Source organism: Passer montanus, unplaced genomic scaffold, assembly GCF_014805655.1.
Source record: "Passer montanus isolate IOZ18808 unplaced genomic scaffold, ASM1480565v1 scaffold51, whole genome shotgun sequence".
Lineage (NCBI taxonomy): Eukaryota > Metazoa > Chordata > Aves > Passeriformes > Passeridae > Passer > Passer montanus.
The window spans coordinates 844,038-865,228 of record NW_024370041.1 but is presented as its reverse complement, the minus strand read 5'-3'; positions in this window follow the sequence as shown (position 1 = coordinate 865,228).

The window sequence follows — 21,191 nt, the reverse complement described above, 5'->3', positions numbered from 1 at the left end:
CAGGAATATTTCAGTCCGTTCCCAATGACTTTCAATAACTTAAATCTAATTTTCAGTCTATTTACTAAAATTGCTTATGGCTGGCCATAGTATAGTGAGCTATTAATCTCCAAGGAGCTGCAACTCAGTTTCTGAATGTCTCAGGGTTTCTACCTGACACTCTGGATTATCCCTCAGGAAACACAGGCACAGCAGTGTGGGAGTTGGAAAAATAAAAAAATTCCACAAAAACTGAAGGGTTTGATCTGCAGCCTTGGAAGAAGCTTGGATTGTTGTAAAAGTACAATACACAGACATTGAGCAGAAAAATCATAAACTTATGTTTCAATAGCTCTAAGTAAGAATATGTTTTAAGTAAAAGGACTGTATTGGGTAAGATGGTGAAGGGTCTATAGTATAGTAATGTGACTGCATAGAGCAACTTAAGAGTTGAAAAGTTATAACAGAAACATATGTGTGCAAGTGAGACAGAAGCCATTGCAAAAAAGTGTCTGCAGTGCAGCAGAAGTAAGTAAAGGTGATAGGTTAGAAAAGTTAAATAAACCCTGTGGCAACTGTCTATTGCTATAGAAAGTTCTATATTGCCTTGTAATGAAGAAACTTGTGACTACTCTGAGTTATGGCCAACTGCTTGTTCCTCTAAAATCTCACAGCCTCTGAGACTGATGTTTATCTGAGCAATAAATTGTTCTTAGCTTGAAAATTGTCCCATCCCTTCATTTTAGCAGCGACAATGACACAGCAGCTTCCCTGCCCTCTCTCAGTGCATTGATCCCTCTTGGCTGGCTGCAGTTGCAAGCTCAGAGTTCACTTGTGTGCAACAAGAAAAGAGTGAAATTCTTCCTCTCTGACAAAGAACCTGTGTTTCTGTTGAGTGGCTTGGAAGGTTGTTTTCTTTTTTTTTTGTCAGGAAATAAACCTGTGCCCAGGTAACAACGTAGCCCTGGCTTAACTGTGTGGCTCCAGCTACAACACATGGTGCAGGCAGAGGATAGTGGGAGAGCAGAGTGTGAGCCTTCTACACTTCTCTGCCTCCCCTGACTAAATCCAGGTATTTTTAGACTGGTGCCAGGATATTTGCATAAATCTGATAGTGAACAGGAAGGAAGCTCTGGCTCCAGAGAGTTGGCAGGCTGCTCTGCCTTTGGCTCAGGCCATTTAGGAGTCAGGCAGCTGAGATACCAGCTGTGTCTTCTCTGTGAACCTTCTGTAGATTCTGCTGGAGTGACTTGGAAAAAGAAAGTCTGAAGATGATAAATAGGGATGATGTTGTTGCCAAGAGCTGGTTAAAAGGAGCATCTGTTGTGAGGGATGAAAGCTGTAGAGGAGATAACTTGTACTGATGGTCTTTATCTCAATACCTGGAGACATTAGTGAGCCTAATGCAACTTTTATGAGGGAGGATTGACCCAGAGTCCTTGGGATCATTTTAATTCCCACTTCACAGGGCACTCTAATGCGTACAGCTGTTACTGGTGACCGTGGGCAGAAACAGACTGAGGTCCCAATTCCTGCTAAGAGAAGATGCATTTTACATGAAAACACAACAGGGAACAGTCACATAAAGAGCCTTTGGAAGTGGAGCTGAAGCCTCCTTGTCCTCCCAGAGGACATCCCCAGCTTTTCTGTTGGAGCTACCATTGTTCTCATGTTCTCTTTCCAGTCCAGTGAATTCTGAATTCTTTCTCTGTGCACTGCAAGGTTTTTCATCTGGCACTGCTGAGGCATCCTGCCCTCCCTCCAAGCAGCCTTGAATCTTTTGGCTGACCTACTTGCCAAAACCACAAGGAGTGGGGAGTTAAGTCCTGTTTAGCAGAGACAACTGAGCTCAGATCTTCCAAACTTCTGCTGGCTGCTGATCTGCTGCCACATCCCCGCTGTGCCAGTGAGCTTGCCCTGGAAAAGCAGCCACTGCTACGTTTTCTGGGGCACGCAGGAACCAATAAACACATTTTTTCCATGCATTTACAAGAGTGGTGACATGGGGTTCCTTGGGCTACTCAGGAAGTAGAAATCCTTTGGAAACTCTGTGCGGGCTTGGGCAATGCAAAATGTGCTGGAACATGGGCTGAGATAAACCAGTAATGTTCAAGACTGAAAATTTGAAATTATGGGTCAAAGACCAGCCCAAATCTCATTTATTGGGTTGAGGTCTTTTGAGAATTGTGTCAGATGTCATGCTCAGTGTTTTACAGGGAAAAATTAACCTCAGAGCTAACTGAACCAATCCCAGATGCCATCTCTTCTATTTTGGTGTGGTTTTCTCTGCTTCTATTTTGTCTTGGGTTCAACATTATTGAAGATAATTAGCCATTATTGAAGGCAGTATAGTAGAAGATAGAACATTTTTCTCTTTTTTGTTATAGTAATAAAGAAAAACCCTGAGAGTTTGTAGTAAAACTAAACTCTGTCTAAAATAACCCTGGTCTTCTCACTACTCCTCTCCTCTTCAGAAATAAACACTTGTACTAATAGTTTTTTACCCTGAGAGGTAAAATTAGTATACATACAGTCTGAAGTGATAAACAGATTTTCTGTTTCCCTTCTCTCTCTGCACTGTTGGATTTCTGCCATGACTTCACTTTTTTGCCAGATGACACCTGACTTCAACAGTAAGAGGGTGCAGTTGGAAACAAGCACCAGTTATATCAGTGTGTACTACATTAATTTACCTGTGATTAAACCCAAGGCTGAATGGAAAATCATTAAGAAGCACGAGTTCATCATTTTAAGACCTATGAGAAGGGCACTGCCTAGACATCACTGCAAGAAGCTGGTACAGGTGTCTGGATAACAGCTCAAACAGGTGAGCAGCTCATCTAAGGCAATTAATACATGAATATAAATATTTTACAGTCTCATGAACATGCTGTCTCTGTAGTCAGACAGCTTTTGAATTCCCTCTGCTTCATTAGCTCAGTTCATTTCAGTAGCTCAAGCCACAGCAAAATCTCTAGTTTATGTTTACAGCACAGCAGGACTCTGGATTTGATATCATTGATGAACCACCAGGGAGAAAACCCCATGAAAGGGAATTACTCCCTCTCTTGTTAAAAGAAAGCAACAGCAAAAACAACAAAACATATAAACCCACCCCAAAGTAACAAACAACAACAAAAAAAACAGGTAAGGAATGGGCCTAAGTCAAATATTTTAATTCAAATTTGGCACTGTAGGCAACAGAAGGACTTACTACAGAATTTCAGACCTCAAAGCACACACAGTAGCTACCATTTGTCATTTTTGGTCATAAGTGCTTTGTACTCTTGGTAATCTTGGGGGAATTCAGGAGCTCACAGCTTCCCTGCCCCATGAATACCTGTGGTACAAATTCTCTGCGTTTCTGCAAACCTCTGCTCAGTTTATGCAGGTATAGTTTTAGGAATCTAGGGAAGGGGGAGCTTCTCAAGTTTTAAATGGCAGCACGGGTGTACACAGAATATATCAAATACAGTACTTGTGAACTTGATCAAACGTGAGCTCTTATGGCAACAATAGTTTTTCTAAATTTTGTCTTGGCTTACATGAGGCTGAGAAGTTGAAATCCTGACATTTCAATTGCTCTGGGAATTTGGTTGAGAAGTTTAATTTTGCAGGTTAATAATACCATGTTGAAGTACTCTGAGGGAAACAAATTTGGTAATATCCTACTCCAATGCCATTTTTGTTTGTTTATAATATTGTATTTTTTCTGTGAGTCTTTCTATTGCGTTTGCATCCAGTTCTTAGAAGCACCACAAAGAGACATTTACTTACCAAATTCTATTGGACCAGTGTTGTAATTTAAAAACCTTTGGATGCTACCATTTCCCTAGATTCCTAAAAGTACACCTTCTTTATAAATTGAGCAGAGGTTTGCAGAAACAAACTGACAATTTGTACCAGGAATGCTAAAAACCAAGATGGGAAACCACCACACCCAGCCAGGGACCAGGGTATAAAAAAGATAAGGAATAACCTGTAGTCCTCTCAGGGACTTTAATAGCATCTTCCATTTGTTATTCAAAATGTTGAACCTCCTACAAGAAATTGTCAACAAAGTACTTTTTTTAAAATTATTTTTAAATGATCAGAGGAAAGAAGAGGTGATGACCTCCCAAGGACCAGCACCCTGAGAAAGTCTAAGGAATAGGTTTAAATCTCTTCAGTTTTTGAGAGAATTTGAAAAATAACATTAGGTGAATTTTCAGAGTGCTAGGACATTCTATGAAGAAAGTTCCTCCTCCTGAGGCTCTCCCTCTTTGTGAGGCACAATTAAAAATTAATTGAGCTGAAAGGCGAGAAAATTATGATTCTATAGGTAAGAGATCAGGCAACTTGCTGTTTCTGCTCCAGTGAATACTTCACACAAAATTATGTAAATATTCATTAGAATGTCAGGAACTCACATCTCCCCTGCCACATGAATACCCTAATCACTAGGATCACAGAGTCTTTTGCCCAATGAATATTTAGTTGTTCTCTAAAGCCTAGCAGTTTCAGCAGGAGGTTCAAAAGACTTTTTCTGAATACCTAAAACAGAGGGGCTGAAATCTTGGAAGTTTGAAGTTTAACCCTGACCAGCAAAGGATGGAATGGAAGTCAGACATCCCACAAACATTAATACATTGAAATAAAGAAAGGACACAACACTATTTGTGCAAATCCATTGTGATGTTTTGAGAATCATCTCCTGCATTGCGCAGTCAGGCAGGGAAAATGTTTCTGGATCAGAATATACCATGGGATTTCCAGGCTACATAGAAGTGCTGTGATCACTGCAGCATTAGCTACCTGGCAAAGCAACTGTGAAAGAGATTGTAATACAAATACACATAATGAACACTAACAAATTACCAGGACCAGATGATATTGCCTCCAGAGTTCTACAGGAAAACACAAATTAAATAAATATACTATACATATAGTATATTTAACCTCTCACTTAAAACCTCGTGGTATCTGAAGACAGAAACACTGGGGACGGAATAGCAGTTCTTAGAAAATGCATAGTTGTGCTCAGGGACTACGGTCCTTTAAACCCAATATTTCCACTGGGAAAATTAATAGTAACACTAAAACATTTTAGAATAGACCCTTGAATATTTTTATTAATTTTTATTTGAGAAAAGTAATAATGGCTTCTGTTGATGGTGCTGTTTAAAGAGCTCAAGGGACATAAGGGATAAAGTGGCAGGAGCTATATAGTCTGTTTTAATTTCCTACAAAATTTTACTGAAGGCTTTTGCATAGGCTGCCAGAAAACTGAGTATCAGGGGATGAGGGGAAGACCCTCAAGTGCATTAATCTCTGGTGAAAAGGCAGGAATTCAAGGATAACTGCAAAAGGTCATGTCTTGCAATGCAGGATGGTTATCACAGCAGCTGTGCAGGAGCCTGTCCTGGAACTTGTTCTGTTTATTCTGTCAAGAAATGACCTACAGAAGAGGGATGATCTGTGTGGTGATAATATGATGTGAATTATGATGATCCACCATTATATGAGGCACTTAAGAACAGGACAGGCTGTGAAGAATTTGAGGAGGGCTTTAGAGGCCAGAGTATCTCGGCAATAAAATGTCAAATGAAGTTCAACACAGATAAATATAAAGTGATATAATGGGGAGAACCAATCTTACCTGACACATGCTGTGTTATCTTGGCTTCCAGACAGACTCCTCTACCCTTTCCCCTCAGTGGGACACAGGGGAAAAACACAATGAGAAATCTTGTGGGCTGAGACAAATATTGAGAATTATTTTCCAATTACTATAGTGGGAAAAACAGGCTTGAATAGGAGGAAAATAATTGAATTTATTGCCAATAAAAACAATTAAATTGTGACATTTTTAATTATTAATTAAGGTGGCAAGAGACTAAAATACAAATGTTAAAACAACACTTTTCCTTCCTGCTTTCCCAAGCTCAACTTCCCTTGCTCTCTTGGCTCTTCTCTGGCACTGGACAGCCTGAAGGGATGAGGAGAGGAGGTTACAGCTGGTAGTGATGCATCTTAACTCTCACAGTTCTCCTGGGACTCTGCAAGGGCTGCAATCCTTAACAAAAATCTATTCCAGCTTGAGCTCTTCACAGGGCTGTTTCCTTCAGGAATACCTATTGTATTTGCAGGGTGCCCCAACAAAGGAAGGAATGATGAATTTGACTCCATGTTCTCAGAAGGCTAATTTATTAGTTTATGATACTATATTATATTAAAGAATACTAAACTAAACTATACTAAAGAATACAGAAAGGATACTTACAGAAAGCTAAAAAGATAATAATGAAAACTCGTGACTCTCTCCAGAGTCCCAACACAGCTTGGCCCTGATTGGCCAAAGAGTGAAAACAACTCCCAGCAGAATCCAATTAAACAATCACCTGTGGGTAAACAATCACCAAGCACATTCCACATGAGCACAGCACAGGAGAAGCAAATGAGATAAGAATTGTTTTCCTTTTTCTCTGTGGCTTCTCGGCTTCCCAGGAGAAAAGTCCTGGGCAAAGGGATTTTTCAGAGAATATGAATGTCACAAATACCCATCTGCTCCATCAAGGGTTCTCCATGGCCTGCTGTATCTGCTCCACCCTGGGCTCTTCCATGGGCAGATTAACTTGGAAGAAAAATCTATTAGAAATCTGAATTTTGTTCTTAGGCAGTTTTAGTGATATTTAATGCAGAAGAGTGGACACATTTATTTGTATTTTAACACAGTACAGAAATCAAATTCATGAGTTCTTGCATATTGTTCTCCTGTGGCAAATAAGCAGCATTTTGGGAATAAGGTACCTACACATCTCTCTTGATCTGAGTACTCCTCTACTGAAAAAGAGGGGGAAAAAAAGCTGAGTGACTACAAATCTGTTTTAACACTGAACTTTAAGAGGAAGCCTGGTTGATTTGCATATGTTGTTCATCAAGTTTTAGGCACTGGGGTCTTTGATAAAAGTGCAAATTAGATTGTCAGGTTTCTTTGCACTAGTCACCATCTTGTCTTATTCTATTAAATTTTTGGATAATAATTCAGCATACTTCTTTGCAGAAGTTTTGTGGTTTCTCTTGAAATATGGGGTTCTTTCTTTTGTTTTACATTTTCTTTATTTGGAAAGGTAGTAAATGAAGTTGGAAGATAAGTGAATATAATATTGTGAAATGAAATTTCATCACTGGGATGGATTTTCTGTGTGTCTTTAAAACACTTGATTTTTAAGACTGTATCAGAGGAGCAGATATCAGGAAATGATGCAGCTGGAGAATTTGTCCTGGAAGAAATCTTGATGTTGGTTCTGCCTAATCTGGAAAGCACTGTAGAATGTATTTTGGGTCAGGTCAGAGATATTCCAGCTCACAGAGTTTAAGTCATAACCTAAAAATGTTGCATAAGTATTTTCTAACACATGTGGTTTAGAGATGATGAAAAAAAGAGATGATGAAAAAAAGCCCCAAAATCTAAACTCTGAACCAAACTAGACCAATAAGACATACTAACAACTAAGCTTTTATCCTGATGAAGATAATGAACACCTGCAATATAAGGGATGGTTTGTACCCAAACATTTTAGATATATTAACAAAATATGTAAGTGTTAAGTAAATCATTGGTATTAAATTTTCATGGTAGACTTTTACATTTTCGGCCTGAAGAACTTCTAATAAAAAGGAAGTAACAGGAATGGAAAAAAACAAAGAACATTCTCAGAACAAGGTTCTGTCATACAGGTCACCATATAGATATACCTTTGCAAACCAAAATATTTTAGGATGTTTTCTCCTATCAGAGCTTTGAAAATGCTGATGAATTCATTTACAGAAAATAATTAGAAGTCTCTGATATCACCTTTGAGACCCTGATAGTGCTCGTGTTCTTTAAGTACACAGACTCATTTCAGAGCATCCAGTACTCTGATATAACCTGTGAACTGAAAGGAAAAATGCTGCTCAGTTTCAACAGAAAAGATATGAAGCAAAGATGGCATTCTGATGTATTTTTTCAAGTAAGGAAAATATTTAATCCTCAAATCAGCAGTGGACAAAGGACAACACATGACTAATCTCACTACTGGTTAAATATGTCTTTATCTGGAGACTGCTCATTTAGACATCTAAATTTAAAGTTTAGAATGCAAAGATGAAACACTTCTGTTTTGCTCTAGGTGGTTGCCAAGGCACAAAGCTATCAAAAAACAAAATTACTAGAGATCACTTGGTCACTAAAAGTTTTGGAGGTGCGAAAATAATCAGGAGGCATATGCAGGGCATGAAGGCAGTGTTAAGCCTTACTGGTTATCATACTGTTGCATAAAAGAAGGCAATATATTCTGTGCAGCTTTGTTCTGCTGTCAAGGAAGTACAGGATGTCAAAGATTATTGCAAACTGCATTTTTAACAGGATCTTGACCTATTAAGCTATATTCTTTATATAGTAATTTTATAAATGAATTATACATACATTTTAATGCAGTTCCAGAACTCCTCTGTAGAATATGGGGGGTTTTTTTCTGAGATGGCAGAACACAATACAAAATGGTTAAAGCATTTTCAAGTGCTGCAGCTTTGACATTTAACTGAGGCTTTGACTTGTGCCAATGAATATGCATAAATCATATTGTTGAACAGAAAAATATAGCAACTGGGATTGGAAAGTGAGAAAGATGAGATCAATTTGTTTTGAATTTTTCATGAAAGAGGCTTATATTTAAAGAGTGACTATCAATGCAACTCAAAGAAAAGGTATATATTATAATGGCTGAAAATACTGAGAAAATATTGTGATTTTAAGAAACTAGATGGAGATGGTCTTAGACTGGATTACAGGCCAGCATCTGAAATTCCCTGTAATAAATTATTTATGCTTCTATGTTGTAAGGTACTCCACCTCTAGAAGGTTTCAAGCCCTGGGGCATTTTTCTTTCCCAGTACACCAGAGACAAAAAGCAGCAGACTTTCTGCACCAGGAGCACCCTCACATCCCTGCCCAAAAGAGCCAGGTGCAATTCTTGTCCCTTGTCCAGCCAGAGGGGAGGCTGAGCATGTGTTCCCAACAAACCCAAACACACACACACAGTTCTGCAGCAGCTGGTGAACCCCTGCCCCCAGCAGCCTTGTCCTCTGCTCACCCTGACCTTTGCTTTTCTCTGCCTTGGCCTCCTCCAAAACAATAATAAAAAAACCCAAACACTTATAATGTAAAAATAAGCAAAAGTCCTCTTTCATATAAAAATTTAGGATGAAAAAGCTGACCTTCACTCCTGTATTAGACAATGGTTATTTAATTTTATCTGAGCTTTCCCAATACCTGCTGGAAATACAATCTGGGCAGAACCTGCCTCATACAAACCACCCCAGTACTTCATGAATGTGATGTTGAGGCATTCATTTGGATGCATTGTTTTGGAAGCTGGAAGGGGAACAATAGCCCTTTGATGAAAAATTCTAGAGTTTTGGGGGCCGACCCACTCAGCTGTGCTCACATATTCATTGACTTGGAGAATACAGCTTGCCCTTCCAAAAGCAATTTTGTACATTGATGATATACCAAGAAGTACACAGATTTCCTGACATGAGTGATTTCTTTGTCTCTTTGTGTAACATACCCAGTTGTCAAGGATATCATGATATTTTTAATGCACCCTACTGCTTTGAAAAGATAAAGTGAAATAAATAAATATAATATTATGCTTTAAATTTGCTTTTCAAAAGAAAAAGAAGCAGAACATAGTGTCTCAAAGGACTAATCCCAACTGAAAATTCTTCATGAGGAAAACATAAAAGCCTTTAGGTTATTTGCATTCCCTAATTTTTTTTTTAATTGTATTCTTTTATAAATAATTTATAAATAATAATTGAGAGCATTTTGTTGTCATTAACCATGTTATCCCAAGAGTAATGCTGAGAGCTGTACAGATCAAAACGTGATTAAGAACATAAAATAATAACAGGATTGGTCCTACTTTTTCTTTCTCTTCATCAGGGCTAAGAATAGTGGTTGTTTATGCTATATTATTAGTAAAACACTCATTTTCCTCTTCCATTAGTTATGAGGCAACATGGAGAGCTCACAAGACATAAATGACAGCTAAGCAATAATTCTGAATACACTTTTGGCATTGCCAGCTGTACAGGTAAGGCTGGCCCAGCTGTTGCCCTACCTCAGCTTTTTTGTTTGTTTGCTTTTTTCCTAAAGAAACTCTTTTCAAAGGTCATCCTGCCAATAATAAACTCATTGTGAATTTATGTGGGCAGTGGACAGGAGCCAGTCCATCTAATCCTCTTTTTATTCAGGCGTCCTAACACTTAAGCCTCCCATGAGCTCAGGGTCAAACTCCTGTGAGTGTCTACAGAATGTACATTACAAAACCTCTTCTGGCATTTCCAGGTCTTCACTCCAAAGTAAGTAATTAATAAATTAAAAGCCAAGGACATTCTGGAAAATGAGGTGTTTTTTTGAGTGATTTCTTGGGGATATTTACTAAAAAGGTTAATACAAATTACAAATACATACACTGATATGGTCAAAACACACACTAATATGCATTATTTGATTTTGTGTCTCAGAACAATGATTTCCATTGACATTTCATTCCATGCCCCTTTCTCCAAAGGTCCAAACTTACCTGGATGGTTTATTGGCATGATGACTGATACTCATCTCATGGCAGCTGTGTGCTCCAGAAAGCAATTGACTCTTATATTTAACTCCTCTTTCTCTTTAATTCCTCTTAAATGACTCCAATAGAAATAAATGCAATAAAGTCCTTACAGCAAATTAGTTTTGTTGCTTTCACCACACATTTGTAAATGATATAATATCTTTTCAATATCATGGTGACCAGAAATAGAGTAATGCCTCATGCCTGTTTCCTTCAGAAAATCATTATCCTCTAATAAATGTCTCAGAATGCCTCCAAACCTTAAACTATGTTGTCTTATCTCAGTGGTGCAAACATTTTTAAAGATATGTCTATTGACAGTTTTGTTTCCCTTGAGATAGTCTCTCCTCAGTAATCTATATTTTCCCATTATTTTAATTCGCTTCAGAAAAGCAACCCTGTGGTCAGTATTGAAGAATAGAGGGGGGTAAAGTCAACTTTATATGATATAAACAGAAATTTTCAAGTTTCAGTGACTGTTGGAGCTCCTTTCTTTGCTCCTTGATAAAAGAGTCTTGGGAAAGCCACCTGCTCTCCATGTTAATGGCACGGTCCCTGTCCCAAGCTCTTCTGCATGGATGCTCACAGAATCCCTCCACTCCTCTGTGGGTTTTCAGGGAACAGACTGGGACTAGAGAAGTTCCTGAGCTCACCACAGCTCAGGAATTTATTGCCCATTTTCCTCCTTTGGAGCCTCCACCAAACCCCCCAGAGTTTGTTCCAGGGGTTGAGCGTGTCCTTCACGTGCCTGGTGCAGTCTCAGAAGTGACAGATATGATTTGATGCAAAAGTTTTTAATAGAATGCAAGTCAGCTGCAGTAATTACTCCCATGAGATCATGGTATACAGCACTGGCTATTTATTTTGGGAAAGCTGTTTGTCTGTTTTTTCAGGACTGCTGGGTACAGTCTGTTCTTTTTGTTTGCTTTGTCTATCTGTTTTTCTGGGCTGCTATATTCACCTTACTCTCCTCAGTGAACCCCAGTAAATTCTCTACACCAAATGCAGGCACATTTACATTTCAATCCCTTTCAGTAAACATGTATGCTTTTTATTTCACTTCTGTCTTATTGGTGTGATAAGCTGTGCAGAATAATATCTTCAACTCTGAGGAGGTAAAATCAGTGTGCACTGTGATATTTTCCATGTAATGCCATCTTCCAGAAATCAGTTCCCCTTTTAGAAAAGCAGTGGCAAAACTGCCTGAACTGATTTCACAATGCTTTTTTTTTTTTTAATGTAATACTTGATCAGACTTCGACGCTTTAAAATAAGCAGCGCAATAAAGTCATCTCAAATGGTACATTATCTTGAGTATTTCTTCCTCTGAGAAAACATTTTCCAGCCAAGATTTTTACTCTGTTTCTTTCTGTTTCCTCTGTTTTCCACATGTGGGAACAACTTTCCCTAGGGCTACATCTATAGCAACAAATTAAATGTACCCAGAGATATCTTCAAGCAAGTGGTACAGGACACCTCTTATGTTCCCTACCAAATTGTTTCAGACTCTAGAGCAGGGTGTCTGTGTGCAAACTGCCTGCTGGAGTGGCTCTAGGGCTCCAGCTGCCAAACCATGTCCAGGAATTGTTCAGGGAAAGAGCTTGTTGGAAAATCATGCCAGGAAACATTACTGGAGTAAATGATGGTGCTCCAGTGCCAGGGAATCTTCCCAAGCACACTCCACTTCACTGGGATTGATGCAGACCATGCCATTTCTCCCTGAGAGGGACACTTCTGCTCAGCAGCTCTGCCAAACCAGGCTTCATTTGATTTTCATCCTGTAAGTTCTGTTCCTTCAGTGGCCAAGATCATGTCTAAAGGGGTAAGAAAGTCACATATCCCAAGGTGAGTGTCAGGCTCTGTGAGGAGAAGTGGTGCTTCTGGTGCCGTCTGGTAATGTTGAAGAGTAGGAGAGAGGGAGAGCAGCCACCATGCAAACATCTTTGCATAAAAACTTCTCTGGGAGACCTCAAGAATTCCTGAATTCCCAAAAGCTTGCCAAAAAACCGGTCTCTTCTGATAATTTTTAGTCCTTGACCACCACGGGTACAAAAAATCCCCTACCCTTCTAAATAAATTCATCCCCTCAAAATTGCAAGTAAATATGAAGGTAATAGCAGAGATGTCTGGGTTTTTCCCAGCACTAAGGATTCTTCATGGTGATTTAAACAGACAGCATTTACCTCAGTTGTTCTTCACAAACCACCTAAGAAAAAAATCCTTTTTCCTGTCCCTTACATATAAGGGACATTTACACTTGCATCTCTGTCCAATAAATTAATTTTTCTGTAAGTATATTATTTTTTTTCCTTGCCTTAAGTTTTGTCAGACTGGCTCACTGCCTTCACTAGCATTGTCTTCTGCCTTTTCCTTATTATTTTCAGCTCTGTAAAGGCTCTTCTCCTTTTTGCACAGTTTTCTAAGGGTTTAACAGTCTGGTATTTAGTATATTCCCATTATGCAAGGAGGAAAAAGTTATTTTTGCATTTGAACCAGACAGTGATGAAGCTTGTGTTCATTTTCAGTTCCAGTGGGAAATAATATTTTTCTCCTTGTTGGCCCAGTGGGAATTGTGTGTGCTCTGGATATGTTCATTTTCCTCTCTGTTAGCCAGCAAGTACCCACAGCAAAAGTGTGCTCAGAGGAAATTTTCTGCTGTGTTGACTTGGGAGTCTCTGCCGTGACAAAGGACACAAATTCCTCCTGGTGCCACAGCAGAGGCTGCATTTTATTGATGGGGGAACTTTGCACACTTGTACCCCAGACAGCAGCAGGTTGCCTGCTCTTGCTGACATATTCATATTATTCACATTAATCCTAATTGTTCTTCCTCTGCTTTTGTCAGGCCCAAGGGACACACTCTGTCTTGAATTCATCTTCAGAGCTTCTGTTCACTTAATGAAGACAAGTTCCTGCTCAGTAGGCAAAAGGTGCTTTAATTTTGTTCTCTCTTATGTCCTAAATGAAAGAGCTTCAAGTTCTTGCAATTTCACAATTATTTTTAACCTCCTGGATCCCTGAAGGCAATTTCCATCTATTGAAGAAGGAGTAAATAATAACTAAAGACACAGTAGCTCAAATGAGGTGTAGCAGTGAAAACAGTTGAGTGTAAGAAACAAAAATCAGGCAATTTCATAGGTTTTTATCTTTTAAGGTTGGATTAATTTCATTTAGATTTAAATGCATATGCCATAGATGGCATGCATGGTTTTCACATCTCTCTCTCCATGGATAATAGAAGGGTCATGGGTGATTAGCATAACTGGCTGCTAAACTTTTAAATTAACAAAATTATATAAAAATCAGCTACCTTGTTGATCCTTTCCAGTCTAAAATATGTGTCTTTGAAGATCAAGTCCTAACTATATATATGGAGATTTTTTTTTTCCTTTTTCCCAGCCCATTTATTAACAAAGAAAGCAAACGAGAAAGTGAGGAATCAAAGAGTGAAACATACATTGGAATGAGTTTACCCAAGACTTTATATTTTCATATATTTTATATATTACATTCTGTATATATAATTTATAGATAATATATATAAATAATTTGTTTTATATAAGTTTTATATAATATAAATATATTTTATATTAAAATATTAAACCTGACTCTCCTGTTTGCTTATTCAGACTCTTGTTTGTAAAAAGACAAAATTATAATGGATAAGGGTATGACCCAGCCCTAAATTCAGATATTACAGATAATTGCCTAGGGGTCATTTTCAGTCAAGCAAATGGGATCCAGAGACCAATTTATTCCCTCCATTTTAGACAACTATCTCAGGGCCGGGTAAATCTCTGTATGGAGTTACCTATTTCCATTATTGATGGCAGAACTAACTTGGATAACTGATATCAGCTGACAGCTCCCTTTCAGACAGCTACAAGTTGTGGTGGCAAAACATGCCCAAAAAAAGTCACATTATAAACACCATCCCAAACGACATCTTCCAACAAGAAGTGATCATTTAGCAGTAAATGAAAATTAATTCTCACAAAACCATTCAAGTTTCTGTTTGGTTTTGAGACACCCTCAAGCAAAACACCAAGCATTGCCAATATTTTCACACATAGGGGACTGTTATTTTCCAGTGGAAAATGAAAGCATTTTCAATCAGGAGGGAATATGTGTGTATGAGGTGGAGAATGATGAGCACTCCATGTAGGAAACTCAGTTTTATGTCTCTGCTCAGCTTGGGTCAGAGTGATATGTTCTACCTCCAATTGCTCTGTATCACAGGAGAAACAGTTCATCTTCATGGAAATTTTTTGGATTAGCTGAAATCTAGTTCTAGGAAGTTGCCTTTGTAGAAGAGAGGTCAGAGACCGGCATTAAAAAAGGGAGGAACTTTCTCATATTTGCAAGTAGGATTTAGGAAGCATAACTGTAGCAATGTACTGATTGCAGTGTTGCTCCTGAGAGATACATTCTGTGAAGCAAAACACACCACAAATTGGAGAGTTTTACTGCCAGCCACAAAACTCTTGCTAGAATTAGTTTTCCATTTCAAAAGAAACTCTGAAAAGCCAACATTTGGAGGAATATCTAACAAATCACACCTCTCCCCATATGCACTCAAATGCCTTCTGTATAATTTTAAATGATATACATTTCTTTTAACAATACTAATCCAGCAGATTTCGCTGCAGCACTGGGGTTTTTTAGGGGGTGGAAATGCCCAGCGATGCACATCATGATTGCATAAGCACCAATAGACTCCCTCTGTTAAGTGAAATGCTATGAAATTATTCCATTTAATCAAGTTAATCATGGAAGTGGCAAGGGACCAGCCAAAATACATGTCTCTAGTTTTAGGAAGAGTACCAGACTAGAATAGCAAGCAGTCCCTGCATTAAATCACAACTGGCCCCACAATTGCATCATGATTGCACAGAAGGGGAAAAATAAATTGTTCTGTCAGAACCAGCATATGCAATTACTTTATTTGCCCAAGCTAATTGTTGGTAGAAATCAGGCATGCAGCTTATCATCTGTCACTCAAATGTGATCTGTGTGCTTGAAAATATATTCAAGTTGCTATAAAGATGCATTTCTATCAATTTTACTTATTTTCAATAAACTGTAAGCAAAAGTGATTTTCATACATATATTAAAAAGAGAAGCTGGCAGAGGAGACAGGAAAACTAATGAATCCTGGACTAGATATATGGTGGAATATCCTTGAAATTATATTTACAGCAATGCTTTTTTATCAGTTTATTCTGTTTCTCTTGGTTTTCTTCAAATTCTTGATTTAATCCCTGTATTAAGTCACTCTGTTCTTCAACCAAGCCTTCAGCTGCTCTTTCTGGAGTGGACATAATAAACCACATTTATCAGCTGCATTTCCACAATCTGTATTTTGTTCTAGAAAGTCAAGGCATTCCCCTAATTTCATATTAGGCATTTGGGAGACAGGTTTGTAATGTAATTTTTGGATATATCCTCTAACAACAAAGTAGAAATCCTTTCAATTAGTAGTACTTGTGGAAGTACTGGACTGGTTTTTCACACCATATCACTCTGTGCAGCCCTGGATTTTTATATAAAAAAAAAAAAAAAAAGGCCCACAACTTCCATACATTCTTTGAGCTGCCTGGAAATTAGAAATATGGCATTTCCCACTCTGCAATCTTCCTAGATCTTTAAATATCTTATGTAAGCGGGTATTTATATCTACACATATGTACACATATCTATATTCACATAAAGATATAATGCTACAGGACAAGGTCATCCTTGCATTAAGTGCAGTAAAACTCTCTTTAATGCACTGACACTTAGCTGAAATTATAGACACGAAATATTTTATTTATTCCTCAGTTCTCCCTCCCAAGCCATCTCACTCAGAGATGTCACCATTTTGTACCTCTGAGATTTGTCTCACAATCTAAGGCTTTCTGAATGAAATATAAATACATAAATAAAACTGTTGTCTCCAAGGAGACTGTGGTTGAAAATTGGGAATCCACACAAGCAATCTCCAGGCACTGAAATTTTGGAATTAATACAGTAGATGCTTTGTGAGGGGAAAAAAGAGGAAAATAAATAAACCATTTTAGGAACAATGCCCTTGTTTCAAAGAAATCTTTAAATATTTTAAAACCTATTTAGCCTTCTAGCAAAATAACTCCCAGTGTTGCACCCTTTTTATCAAATGGATCTTTATTGATTGAATAAACTCACTTCATTTTCAGTGGTCTGGTGTCTGCCCCAAGATACTTTGTTGAGAATTTTGGAAACTCCTAAGTTCATTCTGTGTTCTTTATTTTGTCACAGTGATTTCAGAAGGATTCTGCAGTTCAGTAGGGATTTGTAATGGAAATGCTCAGCACACTCCAGCTTTCATGTGGGGATAATCATGCAAAATTTATGCAAAAAATAAAATTATGCAAAGAAGGCGTAAAACAGACCATGGGCAACAATGGTTAGTATTTGGGAGAACTGTGTTCAGCACTCCTTATCAGAGCAGGATGCCAGGAAATACACAGGAATTCTGGACTTTATTGGGAAATCTGTCATTTGCAAGCAGCAAACATTTCTGTTTGCTTTGTTTTCTTTGTCTTCAATATCAGGCATTAACTGAAGGTTGGTTCTGTTTTTGTTGGGGTTCCTTTGAACAGAAAAATTTGATCAAACTTCTAGGTATCCTGTGTTTTAAATCCTACTCTAAAATTTCTTATCTGTCTCAAATGGTGATTTTAAATATAAAATCTGAATGTTCAAAGCCTGTTATAAAGCACATTCCTATTATATAGTATTTTACCTGTGTAGGATACTGATGGTAGGAGTAAACACATACTTGAAGTTATTTTTGCTTTCCCATGTGTTTTGTGCAAAGCCAGAATAAATGATGTTTACTCAGGGGAAATAACTTCCAGAAGAAAGACATATAATTTTGAAAATCAAAACAGTAAAAATAGTTACATAAGTCTCACAGAATCATAGCATGGTTGGGATTGAAAGGGACCACTACAAATCATCTGGATTGAATTCTCTGCTGAAGCAGGTTCATCTAGTTCAGCTTGTTAAGAATCATGTCCAGGCAGGTTTTGAATATCCCCAGAGAAGGAGATTCCATATATTTCAGCCAGATCATATTTTCCTTGTTTTCCAATCCCATCTGTAAAATTAAAATAATTTATCAGTGCACAGACTCATTTCTTAGCTGCTTGTGTACAAATACCTTGCTTTTTAGGCTCCTGTGAGATTGTGATCATATGGCTATATAGAGGATATATAAGTTTTGGATGCCCCATCCCTGGAAGTGTTCAAGGGCAGGCTGGACAGGACCTGGTCTAGTGGGTGGCAGCCCTGCCCATGGCAGAAATTTGGAATCAGATGACTTTAAGGTCTCTTCCAACCAATGACTTTCTATGAATCTTTGGTCTAAGTAAGGAATTTACTGTCCTTATCAACCAATCATTTATTCAGCACAATGTGTCTCACCTCCCCACATCCCCCACGACCTTCTGTGTCCCTAATTTAGTCCAAACCAATTTTACAGCAGTTTTTCCTGCTCTGGGATGATGTCTTGCATCAACCCAGAGAAACCTGAGGTTGGGAGGACGCCTTCAGTGCCACCGTGCCCCAGAGCTGTGAAATGTCCTGTTTGGAGAGGGCTGCAACCAACACCACACAAGGATAGAGGCCCTGAGTTTGCAGAATCAAAGCAGCCAATTATATCCACTCATCTTGGACAAAAATCTGTTCTCAAGCAGTGCCTTTCATATGCAACTGTCCATTATACACAACTTCAACTTTGTTTGTTCTTTTTCTGGGATTTTGGGTCTTTCCCAAGTTTTATTCATCCTTTTGAAGACGTGCCTGGTGCGATCCAGATATTGAGTTCCTTAAGCACAAAGTCATCACTCTAAAAGAAATAGGACATTTTCTCTCTCAAGATTGGAGTTAAAAATATTAATAAACTGTGAGTCAGTGTGATGACTTATGGATGACTTCTGAATACTTAAAAAATAATCTAATTTCTAAAAAAAAAGAAAAGAAAACCCAACATTTTGAGGAATCAGCTGTCCCCAATCACTGCAATTTACATTATACTATAGAATATTTCATTAGCTAGCCTTATTCACTACTTGATACATTTTCCACTCTCATTGCTACCATAATCAGAAATCTTTCTGTCCCTCTTTACCCTTCTTCTCATACATCTAAGTACATAGGCAGCTTAATACTGATTTTTTATTATTCCCCAGAGCCTTAAAATGATTCTATATATTCCTCAGCAAGAGGAACATGGCAGCTGTTCAAAGCTCAGAGTAACTCCCTGCATGACATTTGAGGGGAGAAGGAGCTATACTTGAAATTACCCTGTAGATTTGTATTCAGTGGATGAAGCTTTTCCAACTGGAAGCCAGCCAGGACAACAGAGCTAATCATCTCCCTTCTGCAAACCATGCCATGTGTCCTTTGGTAACCATGAGTGATTAGAAATACAATTTTGCCTGTCACGCAGGAGGCATCGCTCGGTACCACCAGGGTCAGCAGTCCTGCCCAGGGTACTCTGCTGAATAATTAACTGAGAGCAGAGGTTGCTCACAGCTTTCCTTCTGTGAAACTAAAAAGCTACACCAGCCAGGCTTCTGCTTGAGTTCTGATGGACTCATAATCCCCAAGAAGCACAGCTCTGAGGTGTAAAAATACAGTGAGGTGAGAAAAAAAGAGAAGGAATACCTGTTAATCTGCTTTTTTTCATGCACTGTTATGTGTTATGAGGCCAAGTAGAAACTGACAGAGGATTTAGACACTTACAAGCAAGTTAATCCCAAACCTTAAAGTTCAGAAGAATTCATGCGTAAGTAATAGGTACATTTTGATCATATCTGATGCTTTATGGAAAGGCTTTGATTTTCCTCTGATACAAATAAATTAGCAAATAAAGAAATTTTGAACATGATTTGTTTTTCTTTGTCACTTCACTGTGACAAGTTAACTAACAAGTTTATCACAGACCTTAAGACATCTGACCTGTTTCCTAAAGCCTCAGATCCTGAGCCTGAGGATGGAAATCTCAGCCTTAAGAAGAGGTGTCTCCCCTTCTTACCCATCTCATTCTTTCAGACCTAATTTTCACAATCTTCTTTTTATAGCATATATTTTGAGACTTAAACAAAAACAAAACTTAAATCTTTCCCTGCCCTGCTCTGCTCTTGTGAGACCCTACCTGGAGTGCTGGGTAAGGGTGAGAAGCAAAAGGCCAGGTTAGTTTGAATCACAAAAGGTGACAGACAAGTAGGTATCAGACTCATCTGCTGCATATTGTGCCCAATGGTAACCAATTCTGACTGAAATGTTAACTTTATTGTTGTGGGGTTTTTTTTCTTTTTAAATCATACTAAAATATTATGTTCATGTTATTTACAGAGAGTGCACATGGGCTGCAGACTGGACCCTCCTCAGCTGCTGCACATGCACATGCAGTGCTTTTGGTAGATTCAGCTCCTGTGATAACTCTGGAAGAAATCTTAGTTAATGACTTACTTGTATTTTTTTTTTCTGGTATGAGAGAAAGATTACCAACTATAAGTGTAATACTTTTCTGACTTGTAAATTTGGTATCTAGATCAGAGATAATCTTCCAAAAATAGTTGATAGAGGGACATCACATTGAACCAAGACTCCTAAAAGTTGTTCTGTAGCATATAAAATATTTAGAATATGCCCAAAATTGCATCCTGTCCCCTGAAACTAAACTCAATTCCCCAAATGTGTCCTAGCACCTTAAAAATCACACTGCACTAGAGACAGGTTCCAAGCTTTTGCTATGCATTTCACTGCAAAATTCTCTATTGATATTAGGAAGAAACTCAAAGGGTAGCCAGGTGAGACTATTTGAGTCTTTGAAATTAATAATGTAAAGCCAATTAAGTGGGTTAGGTTTATGTTCAGTGGTTACAAAGCAGATAATTTAACAGTACCTTATTCTTCTCTGGGTAAGCTTCTGCAAATTCTTGCCACAGCAACAGAATTTTTTATTTCGTTGGTCTGGGATTGGGCTGGGATTTACCTTCATTGCTCCACTTTAGAAACAGCAGCTTAGATAAGATCCCTGTGTTGCTTCATAATATAGGAAACAGGCTTAGCAACATCAAAAAGGTTTCAACTGTTTATTAACTCCTGATTTTAACAAGTGTATAAAGATCTCCTGAGTAGAGATAAACACAAGTTTCAGGCTCTTTCTTCAGGTCTAAACATTCAATTAACTGCTTAGTTACTAATCAGTCTATCAGAAACATGGCTTTCACCAGCTGAGCAATGAGTCTAAACACTGACAGGATCTTAAAGGTGTTTATCATTTGTGTGGAGTGAAGCAAGAGAAAGAAAAATATAGTTTTACTGTACGAAATAATAGGTTTCTTATGTTCCTGTTAAAAATCACTCTGTGTGATACACCTAGACAAACACAGAGTGTTACAGAACCATGGCCTTGGGCATAATCCCAATGACATTTTTGCTTTTACGCTGTGCTTGAAATTCCTGTTCATTCTAATAAAACCAAGCACTCAAACTGATCACATTTTTCTCCCAGCCACAACTGAATCA